Source organism: Dipodomys merriami, unplaced genomic scaffold (genome assembly GCF_024711535.1).
Source record: "Dipodomys merriami isolate MVZ:Mamm:240054 unplaced genomic scaffold, mDipMer1.0.p SCAF_1, whole genome shotgun sequence".
Taxonomy (NCBI): Eukaryota; Metazoa; Chordata; class Mammalia; order Rodentia; family Heteromyidae; genus Dipodomys; species Dipodomys merriami.
Genome location: NW_027202270.1, coordinates 39,998,494 through 40,016,531, shown reverse-complemented (window position 1 = coordinate 40,016,531; position 18,038 = coordinate 39,998,494). Strand labels below are relative to the sequence as shown.

General features: G+C 37.4%; 1 long non-coding RNA gene across 1 annotated transcript; it reads left to right on the top strand.

The window, feature by feature from the left end:
• Nucleotides 1-526: 526 nt before the first annotated feature.
• Nucleotides 527-13,526, top strand: LOC138833654 (uncharacterized). Its single transcript, XR_011373948.1, has 3 exons — nt 527-586; nt 9,677-9,783; nt 13,402-13,526. It is a non-coding gene; the product is annotated as an uncharacterized lncRNA (long non-coding RNA).
• Nucleotides 13,527-18,038: the final 4,512 nt, after the last annotated feature.

The window sequence follows — 18,038 nt, the reverse complement described above, 5'->3', positions numbered from 1 at the left end:
ATCTTTCTTCTTTCTTGATAATGTTTCAAACAAATTTATAAGGTACCATGTGATTTTTTTTGTTTCTTTGTGTGTTCCTCCCCCACGGTATAACCCCTGTTTTCACTGTAGTTGATATCAATGCCCTGCATCTTGTATATACACTTCTCTAATTTGGGGAGGGGAAGGGAAAAAACAAAATGCTTAAATAAGGATACAGATGAGATGTAACAATGAGATGTACAAAACACTAAGAAAAAAAAGAAAAAAGAAAAGAGTCTTACCAACTTTCCTGCCTGGGCTGGCTTTGAGCCATGATCCTAAGATCTCAGCCTCCGGAGTAGCTAGGATTTTAGGCGTGAGCCACCGGCTCCCGGCTTCACTTTTAATCTTTTAATTTTTGTTGTTCTGAAAGGCTTTATACATATTTGCAATATTTGCTTCAGAAGAGAAATTTGTCAATTTAACCAATAATACAAATTAGAAATCTGTGTTGCTAGGTTACCCATTCTGACCTCAAAGGCAACAAATGGAAATCATTCCTTAGCTTCCTCTCTCAGCCTCACATAGACTGAAAGTTTTGACTGGAAATCACAGCCGTTATTAGGTAATACCTTGTGGGATAGGCAGGATGCTCCATGCTAAACCTTTGCCTGTGAACATTTAGGTTTGTGTGGTAGTGTTAATTTGGATTCTGCAAACTGTTTGAGAGCTATGGGGGCTATTCCTCCATCTGTTACTTGTGACTGACTTCTAAATGAGGCACCAGATGACTTTCTATGCCTCTCTAAAAAGTAGAAGGAAAGGGTAAGCACATCTCAGGAAGTTATCTTTTCTACAAGGATTGAGGTCCTGGGCATCTTGGCCCAGAGGAACTAGAGTTTCAGCAGACAGCAAAGACATGAAAATAATACCTTCTCAAGTGGATATGAGAGAATGAATGTAAGAATTAAATCCAGAAATACAATCCTGGGGATAAAGAAGGAAGAAGTGAGAATGAAAGTAAGTCTTATAGTACAGAGTCATTGAGAGCCTGGGAGGGTAACAAGCAACGTGCAACTCCTGTGTATCTTCTCTTGGGTCATCTTCTGGATCTTTGCTTGTTACATTTCACATATGCTACACAAGTTGGCAGATAAAAGAAACTTGGCAATTAATTTTTAAATGAAAATTCCCAACAAATTCCATTTTTAAATGTCATATGGCTAACAGACACACTGATAGTCTTCTTACACACACACACACACACACACACACACACACACACACATTTACATTACCATCCAAAATTAAATTTGACAGTCAAACCAAAACTAACTGTAAGGTCAATGGGCCTGAATTTTTAAAGGCAATTAATGGCCCACCTGTGCTTTCCACCAGACTTAGAGAAAGCCCACCTGTCTGAAGGGAGAAAGGCCCATTCTTCCATTCCTCCTGCCTGCCAGCTGGCTCATTAAATCAGACAGCCATGGGACTTCTACCGTGCAAGTGCCAATTTCTAAACTAGAGTGTTATTTTCCTTTCACATCCAATCCTTTAGCAGCAGCTTTCTCTTCAAGATCAGAACAGCTACCTAGTAAAGCACTGATCAGCAAGAGAGAAAGAGGGGCAGGCTTTGGAGGAAGTCATTCCTCTGCAGAAAGCACAGTGCAGGGGAGGAGAGAACAGAAGTTTTCCAGCAAGCATATATACTAAATATTTTGAATTGCATGTTAAAAGTCCCATGACTGACAAAAACAAAACAAAACAAAAAATACCAAAGAGAATAATGTTTTCCAAAAACTCACTGGCAGAAGTGGGTTTAACTACTAACATACTGACAAAAGCTAATACAGTCAACACGTACTTGCCCTCCAGATATAATTCTACAAAAGAATTGGCCTGCCATTAGCAGACAAGAAAGTAGGACCTACTGGAGGCACCATGTGTGGTTAGATCACCTTCGTTAAAAAGAGGGACAAGAAGAAAAACAAATGCATTTTCATAAATTGAACACAGACACTCCTAGTGACTGGGAGATGATTTAAAATAAACATCCTAAGACCAGACTTACTATACTTTTGAAAGATTAGCAATGAACAGTGAAAGAAGTCCCGTGTTTTTATTATATTTATGATTGTTGAAAAATTTGCTAAGAACAGAAAGTAAGGTCAAAACTATCCATAAAAGTTAAAATGTCTTAAACAAATAATAGCAATAATATATCTGTTCAATGTAAGTATGCCAATGAAGTTGAGACTGTGGAAGAAGAGAAAAAAAAGTATGTTAAGTTTGTCTGATGATATACAAGCAAAATTTAAAGCTACAGTTTAGTTCTTGACTTTGAAATTTTGAGGAATTTTTAATGACTGAGTTTTTTAAAGCAATTTGAAGACCACTAATAGTAAACTTACATCATAACATTATCTTTTATCCAAAAACTAAAACATGTCAGGGATCTGGCCTGAGATTATCTCAGTTTTCTTTGTATTTCAAAGATGATGGCCACAGCTCTAACATGTCAAGGAAAGGAAGGCCAAGCTGGGCTAAACTGGAAGGCTTTACCTAAACAAGAGAATAATGAGCCTGGCACCAGTGGCTCATGCCTGTAATCTGAGATCTGAGGATCGCAGTTCAAAGCCAGCCGATGCTGGAAAGCCGTGAGATTCTCATCTCCAATAAACCACTCAGAAAACCGGAAGTGGTGCAGTGGCTCAAGCAGTAGAGTGCTAGTCTTGAGCTGAAATGCTGAGGGACAGCACCCAGATCTGGAGTTAAAGGCCCATGACTGACCAAAACAAAACAAAAAACACCCAAGAGAATAATGTTTTTCAAAAACTCACTGGCAGAAGTGGGTTTACCTACCAAGATACTGACAAAAGAGTGGGACCAGCCCATCTAGTTTAGAACAATGGCAAATGTGGCATCCCTGATTCGGAGTTTCAATGCATTTAATTTCATCCTCCTTAGCTAAAAAGGATGCTTTCCTTCACTAAACAAGTCATTCCCTACATCTGAACAAAACCATAGACATTTTAGCTAGGACAAAGAGAGGAACTTCTGTATTGTAGATGAGACTAGCCACAGTATCACAGGATTAAAACCAAATTCTTCAATTAACCAGCCAACTATGGCCTGAGCACACAACTTTAGAGGGTCTATCTCTGTTAAGGAATACACAGTTATTAAAATTGTTTTGAAAAGCATAATACAGAATTGAATATAGAGTATAAAACACACATACATGTATATATGTATATATATTTACACACACACATATACAATATATAGCTTCATGTGTCTGGGGTCTTTCACTTGGTGTGTCTTCATGTTATAGCATGCTTCAATACTTCATTCTTTCTATGGGGGAATAGTATTCCACTGTATGGACATATCACATCCTGTTTAACTCTTCTTCAGTTGTATAGTAGGCATAGAAACTTAGAAGTTACTGAAGTGAATCAATATAAAGGTAAAAAGTCAACTCAATATAAAAATGAAACAAGGAACCAAAAAGCAAGTAAATGAAATTTAGCTTATCTAGACCATCCAAGATTTCTTGGCCTTTTAGTTCACTGCCATTGAAAACATTGCTTATCTCAAATAATAAACCATCAATAGAGATTTTTTTTAAAAAATCAGAAATACAATATACGTTTTTCACTTTTCTTCAGATCATTTCTTGTTTATTTTTGTTTACTTGAAGCCAAAGTATTCAACTTCTTTCTACATTCTTCTGTCCTTCAATTCATCTGCTGCAAATGTTTTAACCTAGATTACAAAATGTGTATGTCCCTGATACTCAGGCAAAATGCTGATGGGAAATCTGGTCTTCTCTTCTCCTGGGCCCACAATCTATGTTCCTTTCCTCTACACATAAATATTTAAGTGGATGACCACTGGGATCCTATCCAATTCTAGGACTTGATGATTCTAGTTTTTTGGTTTGTGTTAGTAGCTACTACCATATCCATCTTAATTCTCAAGTTATAGAATTTAGATGAGACTAAACTTCCTCAGGCTCTGGTGGCAAGAAGAAATGGAACAAAGGGGCTTTAGATGTATCATTTTGCAATAACCCAAAGACAGGACTTCACAGCTAACTATAAACCTCTTCCCATACAAACTCTCCAGATTTCTTTTTTCTCTCTTTTCTTTTCTTTTTTTCCTTTCCTTTCTTTAATTTCCTTATTTATTTATTTCATTTATCTGCAGTATTGCATTTATACTTGCTAGGCACATGCTATACCACTTTAACAACCCTTCCAACCCCTCAATTCCTCATATAATTTGCCATGACTGCCCATTGGGTAATTTAGGCATTTTGTCAAGGCAGATACTGAAATTCTGGAAACAGTTCCAAGGTTCATGGTAAAGTGTTAGAAAGGCCTAGGGTTCCTCATTCCGATGCATGTTCACTGTATTATCTCACTAAACTCCCCACCGCCCATGGCACTGGCACTGAAAAGCCTGAACAGCAAAGGCAAGCACTGATGTCTGGTTGATGCTTTCTTAAGTGCCAGGATGACTCTTCACTGGCTGGCCTGTGCTACTGAGAGTGAAGGGAAGGATGAGGATAAGAGGAAAGGGACAACCAAAAGATTAATTGGAAACATGTCCAAGCACATCAAGGCCAAAATACTTAGGATCACAAGCCACTGACTCGTTGACAGCTCCTGAGAAATAAGGGTGTTTGAGCTAAGTACTGGTGATTCACATCTCTAACCAGAGCTACTCAGAAGGATGAGATCTTGAAGATTGCAGTTTGGGGCCAGCCTAGTCAGAAAGGTTTGTTAGACTCTGTCTGCAAAAACAACCAGCAAAAAGCAAGACTGGGGTCATGATTCAAGTGGTAGAGCACTAAGAAAGCAAGGAAGGGAGGGAGCAAGCAGAAAGGAAGGAAGGAAGGAAGGAAGGAAGGAAGGAAGGAAGGAAGGAAGGAAAGAAAGGCAAAGAAGCAGAAATGAGGACATCTGAACTGTTATGGATAATCTCTTAAACATGATGTATCAGATCAATGACAGACATTTCCACTGGTGTACTGCTTGGTGACAAAATGGTGTTGAGTTTCTATGAGTGCATGTAGTATATATTCCTGTTCAAACAAGGTCAAACAAGGCACACTACACCTCAGGCAAGCCATACACAGAATAAGAAAATCTCCTTGCTTGGCATTGTAATCCATTTCAATATTCTTTGGCCCTTCAACTTTTCATAGCCTGCTAGGTCTATATTTTGCCCCTACATTTACTAACCAATCTTTCAATGTATCAGCTATGTCCATATCAGGTTTTGCAAATAAAATCTCATCACATTATGCCTATGAGGTAAGCATTATCGTTAGGCTTATAAACATGGATAATTTGCATTTCTACTTAGGAATTGATTGGTCGGTCACTTAAACTTAGGTCTCTGTTGTTCCAAACCTATGTATTAACTACCTCTATTCTAACTAGTTAGCCTCAAATGAAATCCTACATTTATTGAAATATATCAAATATTTTGAAGAAGTTATTATTAGCATAAACTTGTAAGCATTCAAAGTTCAAAATTTATTTATAGTATACTTATTACAAAGTCAATGAAATAATAGAACTGTCTTGATAAACAATTGCCACAGAAATCCTGCATTTTAGTAGATTGCACAGAATTGAGAATATCATGATTTATGGACAGAAATAGTGACAAACGGTAATAATCTTTAACAATGACTTGACATCTCAAGCCACACCTTGACTAAACACAGATGAAAGAAAACTCTATGCTGTCTTAAAAAAAAAAAAAAAACGGCTGGGAAGGTGGCTCAGTGGTAGAGTGCTTGCCTCATACGCATGAGGCCCTGGGTTCAATTCCTCAGCACCACATAAACAGAAAAAGGCAGAAGTGGCTCCATGGCTCAAGTGGTAGAGCACTAGCCTTTGGCTGAAGAGCTGAGGGACAGTGCCCAGGCCCAGAGTTCAAGCCCCACAACTGACAAAAAAAGAAAACAACAACAACAACAACAAAAAAAAACCCTCTTCCTAGAGGCTGAGCACCAATGATTCATGATTGTAATCCTAGCTACACAGGAGGCTGAGAATTGAAGATCATGGTTCAAAGCCAGCCTAGGCAAGAAAGTCTGTGAAGACTTTATCTCTAATTAAGCACCCGCAAAAAAAAATGGAGTTGTGGCTCAAGAGATAGAGAGCTAGGCCGGGCGCTGGTGGCTCACGCCTGTAATCCTAGCTACTCAGGAGGCTGAGATCTGAGGATCGCGGTTCAAAGCCAGCCGGGGCAGGAGAGACCGTGAGACTCCTATCTCCAATAAACCACCAGAAAACCGGAAGTGGCGCTGTAGCTCAAGTGGTAGAGCGCTCGCCTTGAGCTGAAGAGCTGAGGGACAGCGCCCAGGCCCAGAGTTCAAGCCCCACGACCGACAAAAAAAAAAAAAAAAAAAAAAAAAAGAGATAGAGAGCTAGCATTGAATAACAAAGCTCAGGGACAGTGGCCAGGCCCTAAGAGTTCAAGCCCCAGAACCGGCACAAAATTAAAGATAAAAAAATAAAACTCGGGCTGGGAATGTGGCTCAGTGGTAGAGCGCTTGCCTTGCATGCTTGAGGCCCTGGGGATTCCTCAGCACCACATAAGCAAAAATGAAAAAACTGGAAGTGGCGCTGTGGCTCAAGTGGTAGAGCGCTAGCCTTGAGCTGAAGAGCTGAGGGACAGCACCCAGGCCCAGAGTTCAGGCCCCACGACCGGACCCAAAAACAAAAAAAATAAAAATAAAAAAAATAAAACTCTACCTGGTTGCACAAGTTAACACATTAATTTTCCCCCAATAAATTGGAATGTGAACATTTTAGTGAATATATTACTTTAAAATATTATATACATATACTTATGAACATAGTATATATTGTCTATTTATGTTTATGTGTATATATTGAGTATATTTATATATTTTTTTACATGTGTATATTATATATATATTTATTTGTGTATGTGTATATTATGTATTTATGTATGTGGCATATGTTTATATATTATATATTTATGTATATATATAATTTAGTGTCTATGGAGAGCTTATTTAAATTTTATAGTTTTAAAATTACTTAATATTTAAGATGAGTTCTTCCCAAATTGATCAGTTAATCCAATGCAATCCTAACCAAAATTCTAGTCATTTTTTAAGAAATTGACAAGATTATGAAATGTATGTGGAATTGTAGCAGATCTAGAATAGCCAATAGCTGGGAATTCTTGCATATTCCAGACCTGGTCTGATCCATGGTGCCACACACTGGTGATCTAGAAAAATCAAAATGTTTTGAAAAGAAAATATTAATATCAAAAAATGTATCTGATTCTAAGGCTTACAAGAAAGCTAATATAATGATGAGAATATGGTGTTAGAGTAGATACTGACTCAGATCAGTAGAACAGAATGGAAAGTCTAGAAGTAAAATTATGATCAATTAATTTTACCAAGATGCTGAGGTAATTAAATGGAAAAAAATCAGAAAATTTATGCTGGAATACCTGTATACCAACAGGGTGGTGTTCAATTTCTACCTTTCCCTTTACAAGAATGATTATTCAAAATAGATCCTTGACCTAAATCTAAGACCTAACAATCACTATTACATTTCCACAAAAGGAAAAGGAAATGTTGGTGACACCACCTAGAAAAAACACTCACAAACAAGATAAAATATACAATTCAGTAAAAGAAAAAAAATTCTGAAATGGACTGTTAAGATTAAAACTTTTTACTCCTTAAAAAATTGAAATGCTAAAAGGCAAGCCAAAGATTATAGTAATATATGCAAAACATACATCTGATAAAGCACCTGTACCTAGAGTATATAAAAGATTTTTATGCCTCAATAAGAATAAAACAGCCCAATAAAAATGGGGGAAATATTTGAACAAACATATCCCACAGGAGATACATAAATGCGCACAATGAAAGACTTTCAACATCACAAATGATGAGGAAAATGTCAACTAAACCCACAATGAACTCTTCCCCACATGCTTGACAATGCCAAGTATTGATGAGAAAGTGGATCAAATTTAGCACAAATTACTTGTGTGAAAATCTAACATGGTACACTTATACCCAGCACTCTCACTTATATTTACCCAAGAGAAATACTTGTTCATGCAAAATTTTTGCATGAATGTTTCTTACATTATTCACAATAGTTAAAAACTACAAACAACCCAAAGTGTCTGTTAACTAGCAGTTGGATTAAAAAAAGTGTGGCATACCTGTACTATGTGTCTATATTTTGAAATAAAACCTAGCACCAATATAAATATATTAATGCCCTCCATGACATAGCTGAGTCTCAAAAACATGCTAAGTGATCAAAAGTTTTGCACAAAGAACTACACACTGTGATTCTATTTATAGGAAATTCCTAAAAAGCAAAACTACAGCAACAAACAGCATAAGAGCAAATGGCTTGCAGCCATAGTTAGAGGAGTCGGTTGACTGCAAGGGTTTACAAAGCATGGTAGAGATGTTCTAACCTGGCTATGGAAACTGTCACACAATAGGATGAACTGAGGGGGGTGCAGAGTACAGCCATGAAATTCAATGCATATCCTGAAACATTAAGAAAATTGAGGGAAGAAGTGGGGTTGGAAGGGATAGGGGAGAATGGTGAAAGGTGATGACTTGATCAAAATGCATTGTATTCATAAAATACCTTGTTGAATGAGAATTTCTTTGTACAACTACTTAATGATAATAGAAAAATTTACTAAATTTCATTCAACTGTCTCTTAGAAATGTGTCTTCTGTAAAGTATACGTCAATAAATCTTCAGAGAATGGATGTTTATTAAAGTTTTAGAAAACTTTAAAAAGAAAAACAGAGTAAGAAAAGAAGTATGTTTTTTTTTCTGCAAAAAATAATCCTAAGGATACAGGTGGACCCATTGCAACAATGAGATGTACAAGTCGTTATGTCGAAAACAAACTTTACAACTTTGGTGGGGGGGAGGGAGAGGGGGGAGTGGAAGCGGGGAGGATTGGGTGGGGGGCGGGGGGAGGATGGGAAGGGATGGTAAGGGGAAACAAAGGAGGAGGCTACAATGCTTGATAAGAAATGTACTCATTATCTTGCCCATGTAATTGTAACCCCTCTGTACAGTATTTTCACAATAAAAAAAAAGATAAAAAAATAATCCTAAGGAAATAGTACTGGGGTGTAGCTCAGTAGTAGAGTGTATGCCTAATACACATAGGCCCTAGGTTTTATCCCCAGCAGCCTATCTCCACCTCTATAAAAGGATATATGGAAACTAAGCCAAAATATATAAAGCATTGTCTTTTGTGTGTATGTATATGCCAGTACTGGGTCTTGAACTCAGGACCTGGGTATTGTCCCTGAGCATTCTTGATCAATGCTACTATTCTACCACGTGAGCTGAAGCTCCACTTCCTCTGTGTGTGTGTGTGTGTGTGTGTGTGTGCGTGCGCGCGCACGCGCACGTGTGTGCACGCGCATGCACACACACGTGCATGTGTGTGATTAATTGGAGAGTCTCAAAGACTTTCCTTCTTGGGCTTGACCCTGACCCTAGTTAGTCCTACAGGTGCCTGGCTGTCTTACTAGGTATGTTTCTGTCCCTCTAAATTCCATTTCAAGAAGTAGAAATAAGCCAGTTGCTTGAAATAATTTCAGCTGATTTTAACATGTGCAAAACTACTGATTATTAAATAGGTTTCCAGAGATGCTTTGGAACAGGATATGGAGACATCCACTTCACCATAGCCCTTAAGGCATTTACAGACAAGCAAGAAACAGATTGCTTGGATTTGTTGGTTCAGGTAGGATTTTGTTGTACATCTTGTTCTTTTTTTTTTCTTTTTTTCTTTTTATTTTTTGTGAACATACTGTACAGAGGGGTTACAATTACATGGGCTTGTTCTTTTTTTTCTTCCTCTTTTCCTTATTTCCTTTTTCCTTCTTTTCTTTCTTCCTTCCCTCCCTTCCTTTCCTTTCCTTACTTCCTGCCTTCCTTCCCCCCTTCCTTTCATTCTTCCTTCCTGCCTTCCTGCCTTCCTGCCTGCCTGCCTTCCTTCCTTCCTTCCTTCCTTCCTTCCTTCCTTCCTTCCTTCCTTCCTTCCTTTGGTGTGCATATCTATTTCATCATTCTGTCCTATAGGCAGAAGTATATTTATGATCCAACGGTCCACACCCAGTGTCAGATAATTAGCTATTAACATACTTCACCTACCCAGTGATGAAAAACGCTATCACAACTTGCATGAGCTCCCCAGGAAGATGGGACTGAGAAAGATTGTGACCACATGTTGTTTCAAACCTGAATTCATTACATCTCCTGGATGCATGTCATCTAAGAGGCCAAACAGATGTGTAAAAATAGCTGTTTAACAGGGGGGAAAATACAGTAAAATTGTTTATGGCAGGACAGCGGGTTCTTATAGGCAAAGTAAATTACAAATAGATTTCTCAATTACTTTTTAAAGCCTGGTATTTGATTCTTATATAACAGTCAAAAATCAATTTTGCATGGAATTTATGTGAATGCCTCATTATTAATAAAACAGCAGTTGGCGGCTGCTACTTCCTCTCCGTAACAGCAACACGCAGTGGGAAGCACTGACGTGCAGGCGTTGCAATCCTTTATCTTTCTACCCTCTGGTTCAGCATCATAAAAAAAGAAAAGGAAGAGAGGAAACCCAAGCAAATTACAGACAAAGACGTCTGGCATATCTTCTTCAAGAGGGCATAGAAGGGAACTCAGAGATTACTCAGGGGTGTCAGTTGGAGATATTTTGATCCCTTCATTCTTGCTCATATTATATGCTATACATATCTATAAAAATCCTTTTTGTTTCCTCATACAAATTTTATTAGCATATATTAATGTACAAGTGGGTTTAATATATTTCCATCCATGCATACAATGTACCTTGATCAAATTTATTTTTACTCTTTTTTAACCCCTTCTCTTTCCTTTTAAAACACTTTTCTGACAGATTTCTATTTTCATGAATACACAGAAAGTACTTTAATCCTATTCACTACATCATTCTTTTTCCCCCTTTCTCCCTACCGTGTCTTTATTTTCTACTACTGTAATTCTCTTTTTTTTTTTAGGTCTAGATTCTGCGTATTAGGGAGAACATATTTGTCTTTTGCAGACTAGCTTACTTAACATAATCTCCAGTTCCATACATTTTCCTTCACGCAACAAAATTTCATTCCTTTGTATGGCTAAATAATACTCCACTGTGAATATATACCACATTTTCTTTATCCATTCATCAGTTGATGAACACACCTAATTCTATAGGTTTGCTATTGTGAATAGTGCTGCAGTAAATATGAATGTGCAATTATCTCTATTGTATGCCAACTTATTCCTTTGGTAAAGCTGGGTTCTATGCTTGTTCTATTTTTAGTTTTTTTTTAAAAGAAATCTCCATACAGATTTTCATAGTGGTTTCACTAATGTACACTTCCAATAGTATAAGAGCTTCTTTCCCTTCCCCCCCCCCCGGCCCCCACCAAATTCTCGCCAGTGATTGTTCTTTGTTTTTCTTGATGGTTGTCATTCTGACTGGAGTGAGATGGAATATTGTGTAGTTTGGGCTTAAATTTCCTTAATGACTAGGAAACTTCAACATGTATACATTAGCTATTTGTACTTTTTCTTTTGAGAACTATCTGCTCAATTCATTTTCTCATTTATTAATTTGATTTTTCTTTTGATATTTATTTTTGGAACTTTTTATACATTTTGGATATAGTAATTCTTTACCCAATGAATAACTGGCAAAGATTTTCTCCCATTCTGTTGGTTGTCTCTTCATTCTAGTAATTGTTTCCTTAAATATAAATTTGATTTAATCTCACTTGTTAATTCTTGCCCTTAATTCTGGAGCAATTGGAATCCTATTTAGAGAAGCACTGTCTATACCTATACCTTTAAAGTTTATAGCCTATACCTGCAAGGTTTTCCTCTAGTAGTTTCAAAGTTTTGGGTCTTATACTAAGAGCTTTGACTTAGTTTTCCAACATATGTTTTTGGAACCTTCGTCAAAAACCAGATGCCTGTAAATACGTGGGCTTATTTTTAGATCTTTTAGTCTACACAATTGGTCTATGTGTTTATTTTTTGGTGCCACTTCTATGCTGCTTTTGTTAATGTGGCTCTGTGCTATAATTTAAAGTCAGATATTGTAATTTTACAAACAGGATTTTTGTTCAAGACTTCTTTGGTTATGTGAGGTCTTTTGTGTGTCCATAAGAATTTCAGGATTCTTTTTTCCTAATTTTGTGAAGAATGACATTGGGATGAAGATTGTATTGAATCTATACATTGCTCCCAACTAACATGATTATCTTCACAATTTTACTTCTGATTATCCGTGAACATTAGAGGTCTGTGGGCATACAACTTGCCCCCCCATGATTCCTTGCCAGAAGCTAATTAAGAAAGTGGTGTCAACACAATCACCAGACCTACCCAGAACATTATGGGGAAGCTAGATTATAAATTTCATTTCAAACCCACATGACCATTTGCATATATAGAATGCCAAGAGTTCACTGAAGAATGAAAGTCCACAAGGAGAAGGAGTTCTTTTCTACTATTTGTCTTCAAGGATTGTGGTTGATGAATGATAGAAAATCAATGTCTTAAATATTATCAACTTATTATGGGGCTTAAAAATACTTTTACTCCACCATAAATCTGATTTGTATTGTCTTCATTTAGAACCATATAGTTGGTTCCACTGAAATCAGTAAAAATCAGTACAGAGGGGTTACAGTTACATGAGTAAGGTAATGAGTACATTTCTTGTCGAACATTGTTACCCCCTCCTTTGCTTTTATCCTACTATCCCTTCCCTCCCCCACAGACTCCCACCCCAAAATTGTAAAGCTGGTTTCCAACATAGTGTCTTGTGAGTATCATTGTTGCAATGGGTCGTTCTGAGTCCTTGTTTTAGCATTGTGTTGTTCCCCCCAAATTTTGTTTACCTCCTCAAATTAGATAAATGTATATACAAGATGCAGGATACCAAAATCAAATACAGTGACAACAGGGGATATACCATAGGGGTAGGAACATACAAAAGAAACAAAGAGACAAAAATGGAAGAATTCTTTTCTCCTACATCAAATGTACTTTTCAGGATTATTATTTGCTCATTGTGGATGGTGGTTGATTACATGAAGGGTCCCAATTCCTTACAACTTCCCCAGTAATGTTCTTTAGCCCATGACTTTCTCTGCAGGTTCTTTTACTATAGACAAAAATCTATTTCCCCATCTGAGATTAGACATACGACTTGGTCTGAAGAATAGGATGAAAGGGAATTAATCAGCATTGTGCCAGTTCTGAGTTGGAACCTTAAGAGTCTTGCATGTTTCTGCTTGTGCTCTCCAATTTCTGACATTGCTGTGACAAGGACATGCCTGGGTCAGCTGTGGTTGCCAGAAGGATGACAGACATATGGAACAAAGCCAAGACACCTTGCACAGGTCCAAACTAGACTGACCAGTCCTCTGACAGCAGGATTCCAGCCAAGATTGTTTAAATCATGTAGATATACGAAATAAAAAATGTCCACTGTTATATGCCACTGACATGCTGTGATTATTATCTTGCAATTTCTTGATGACAGCTAATATATTTACCTTTCCTAATATCAGCTGATACTAAGGATGGTGTTGACATTATCAAACTTCTCAAAATTTTTCTAACCATCTGATCTTTTCGCACCTCAACACAAATACTATATTGATTCTGAATTGTTATAATTTTACAATCATTATCAATTATTGTCATCTTGCAAACAATCTTGTGGTATGACCAGCATCCGTCAAAGGCTTCTTAAGACAGATTGCTGAGCCTCTTCCAGAGCTGACCTGAAAGCTATGTACTTCCCTCTCATACTTTCTGAGGTGGTGAGAAGGCTTGCTGGTCCAGTCTAAACACTTTCAAGGGTGAACCACAAGGTTTCAGGCCCACATAGCCCTGTTCTCACATATCCAAAAAAACCTGTGTTTCCCCCAGGCATGTTTTTCCATCACCTTGTCCAGCTGACCAATAAATATGTGGGGTCAGTGCCAAGGCTGCACAACCTTCCAGATGAGCTCCCTCTGGAAGATACAATCTCAGCTGCAACCAACAAGCAGGGATTGCCAAGCCATGCATCAGGGACTCACTACCACCCTCTCTCCTGAATTTCACATTATCCCAAGGATCATATAAGCATCCTGGTTTGCATCCAAGACAAACTGACTTGGGAGAATGGAAAAGAGGTCACAATTCTCAAAGTCCACCTCCAAGTACTCATTCTAAAATTCTTCATCAGCGAAAGCAATGGTTTCACTGTCAGGGGAAAAAAATCTAAGCTACATATATTTCAATGTGTTCAATCAATTTCCCCTCAAACCCCTATGGCAGGAATTATCATTCCCTGACCACACACACCCCCATTGTGCATGCAACGAACCCCTACTGGGAAACAGAACAGCTTTTGCTGATGATGCAGCTTCCCACTGCCTGAGTTCTTTTCCACAATGGCATAAAGTTAAATTTGAACTCAGACAGTTACACGTGGCTCCCCAGCATCAGCAAGCATTGGCAGGAAGCTGGGTCCTCTGACAGATGTTTGTTTGTAGGGCTGCCTTGGAAAATTGCATTAAATTGAAGAGCTGCCTCTTGAAACAAAGCTTTTTAAAATGCAACAAGGAAATTGGAAGTAATTATAGGAGTGACCAGCCTGCTGGGCCATTGTGGTCCTCTTTTTGTCCTTTTCTTTTCCTTTTTTTTTTTTAATAAAGCATGGTTTTTATCTGCTAACTGCTACATTTATTCTAACTCAGTGGTTATGCTTTGAAGGTTAGGGTTGCCCTTGCGGTGTGTGAACACTTGCCTAAGGGTCTGGGGAATGTCTGGCACTTTTCTATTCATAGCCTAGAGTAGTGGGAATATTTCCAATCTGTTTTATAGATGTGCTTTGACACTATTTTGAAAACCTCTATTTTACAGAGAATGTGTGTGTGTGTGTGTGTGTGTGTGTGTGTGTGTGTGTGTGTGTGTGTGTGTGTGCTAGTCCTGGTGCTTGAACTCAGGGCCTAGCTGTTCCTAAGCTTTTTTGCTTAAGGCTCAATGCTTTTCCACTTGAGGCATAGCTCCACTTGCAGCTTTTTGGTGGTTAATTTAAGTGTCTCAAGGACTTTCCTGCCCAGACTGGCTTCAAACTACTTACTGATTGCTAGCATTATAGGCCTGAGCTACCAGAGCCTGGCTTGCAAAGAATTTTTATAAAAATCCTCATAATAATTCACTTTCAACCACTATTTTGTCCATAATTAAAGCTGTGTACTATTTGATGTATTAGCATTAACGTATTCTTTTCATTCATCAGATATTGCTCAGGCATGTATCTGGACTAATAAGTAAGTAAAACAATGACTTTCTCAGCTTTTTCAAGGAATGAAGGAATGAGAACTCTAAAGGGCATGCTTTTCCTCTCAATTTTCATTTTCCCATAAGCACTGAACTCTATTTAAAAAGGAAGTAAAAAATGTATGTGCCTTGTGGGGATGACCAGAACATTAGGTTTCTACTCAACTTAATCTTGACTCAACTCTAGATATAAGCAGAAATAACTGCACAGGAAACTAATAGAAGTTTCCACCTAAATCTCCCTGACATCTATACACACAATGATGCCTTAGACTTCATAGAGTTCAACCAGTTCAACAATCCTTTCAGACACTTTCACTTGCTCTGTCAAGCTCTGGTGTCTGAAGACAGCCACATAACGTGAGATCCTTCTTTAGGGACCCTCTGCTCTTTAGTATTCTCAACCTCTCCATCTTTATCAGAAGCCAAATGGCCCATAGTACATCTAGATATCAACCAGCAGTTTCTCTGCCTTCTGGCTTCTAATTCTGAATTTTTCTCTATTTGAGCAATGTTATTTTCCCATTCCCTTTTCTGATCAATAGCTGGCCCCCACCTACAATCGATTCTTTCTTCAACTAGCTCTAAATCATAGTATTGGATAAAAACTGCTTTCTCTTCAAAGGCTTGGGTGTTATAAAAACTGCCATAACAATACTGAAATATAACACACACTGCTTTTTATTTTTGTTAAAAAAAACTTATTGAAGTATTTTCTTTGGGTTGGTGCTCCTCATTTTTAAAATATCCTATAGTTTTTATGAAAATATATGTCTTGGAATTCCAAGTAATGAATCTCATTTACTCAAAACAACAAACTTCTTCCATCACTAACTCCTGAGACAAACTCCCTTAGTCTGAGTTCAAAATTGAAGGTACACTGATTTCTGGAGAGGTGCAACTTTTTGTGTTTAAGGCAGCAATTCAACCGTGTTTATACAGAAGGTCTAGGGTGCAAATATTTTCTAAACATGCTAGGTCCTTCAACTCAAAGTGTGGTCTTGACCATTTGCATTTGGAGGGAGCCACACACAGGAATGGAGAGATGCAGGCTGCCCACAGACCTACCTTCACTTCCACAAGGTTGCTAAGATGACATACATACAATGCTGAAATCTGAGAGGAAAACATAAACAAAATGATGTTTGGGTTCCTTTATTTTTCATTCCAAGCCAAAGTATACAAATGGAAGAAAAAGATGAAAATGTTTGCACCTCTGGTTGCTATTTTTAATGTTTCTCTTCTTTGACATAGCTACTTTTACAGTCTTTCACTAAATCCACACCTTCCACAAACCGTAACATTCAGGTCTCTGGAAGGTGCGCAAACCTCAAAATAGAAATTGTTTCTACTTCTCTCAGAGGAAGTTCTGTATACCAGAATTCTTGTTTGTAAATTTTATGTTAACATTCTCTTCTCCGTCCCTTTAGACATTTCTTTTAGATTAGGAATGGACATAAAGTAAAATAATAAGGAGAAAGAACCCTCATACCTTCTTAAGTCCCTCTTGATATGAAGATGAGAGCCACACAATGAACATTCTGTGATGACAGAAATAGTTTATACCTGTGTGCTCTGCCTAACAGGCACTGACTAGCAGTTGAAGTTATTAGAGACAAAATTAAAATTAAAGAAGGCATGGCTCAGTAGGTAGAGTGCCAGCCAATGAAGGAAAGTCTAAGGCACCAAGTTTCAGTGCCAATCTCAGGTAAAAAAAAAAAAAAAAAAAAGGAGGAGGAGGAAGAGAGAAAATGAAAGAAAGAAAGAAAAGAAAGAAAGAAAGAAAGAAAGAAAGAAAGAAAGAAAGAAAGAAAGAAAGAAAGAAAGGGAAGGATGGAAGGAAGAGCGAAGAAAGAAAGAAAGAAAGAAAGAAAGAAAGAAAGAAAGAAAGAAAGAAAGAAAGAAAGAAAGAAAGAAAGAAAGAAAGATGGAAAACTTTGCTTAAGCAAATATGTAAATGGATAAAATCATTAGCAATTCATGTCCCACCGAATAGCATGAAGGGGGGGGGGGTACTTTGATAAGATGAATTCTCAAAAGGAAGGCAAAGAGATAGAGCAAGTCTTATTAGAATCATTTCAAGAGAAAATCTCTAGTTAGAAGATAGCAGTTTCTGATTGTTAACTTTTGTTTTCCATTGGTACTGATTTTGAGTTTCAATTTATTCATGCAAGATTCCAGAGCACTAGAGCTGTCTTAGTCAAATGGCCTCACAATTAATTATTTTAACAAAACAGAAAATGAATTTTTTAAAACTCAAGATTTATTGGCATTTAAATATTAATTAGGAGAAAATAAAATTTAAAATCCAGTTTCTCACTCTCACTACCCATGCATGATATTTTTAAATTTATTTGTTGTACAAAATAATGGTTGTCATTATGACATGTCTACATATAACATCTAATTTACTTCGGTCTTTCCCATCACTGCCTTTTATCACTCCCCTCTACACCATCCCTTTCCCCAAAGTAGTCTTCCATTTTAGGGTCCTATCTTTTGATCTGTTTGTTACAACCCACACATCAAATGCTGAATATCTCATATACATAGTGACTGCATTACATGCATCTACAACATTCTTTTGGGTATTTCATGTTTTTATTGCTGCTAGGGTGATTATTTTAT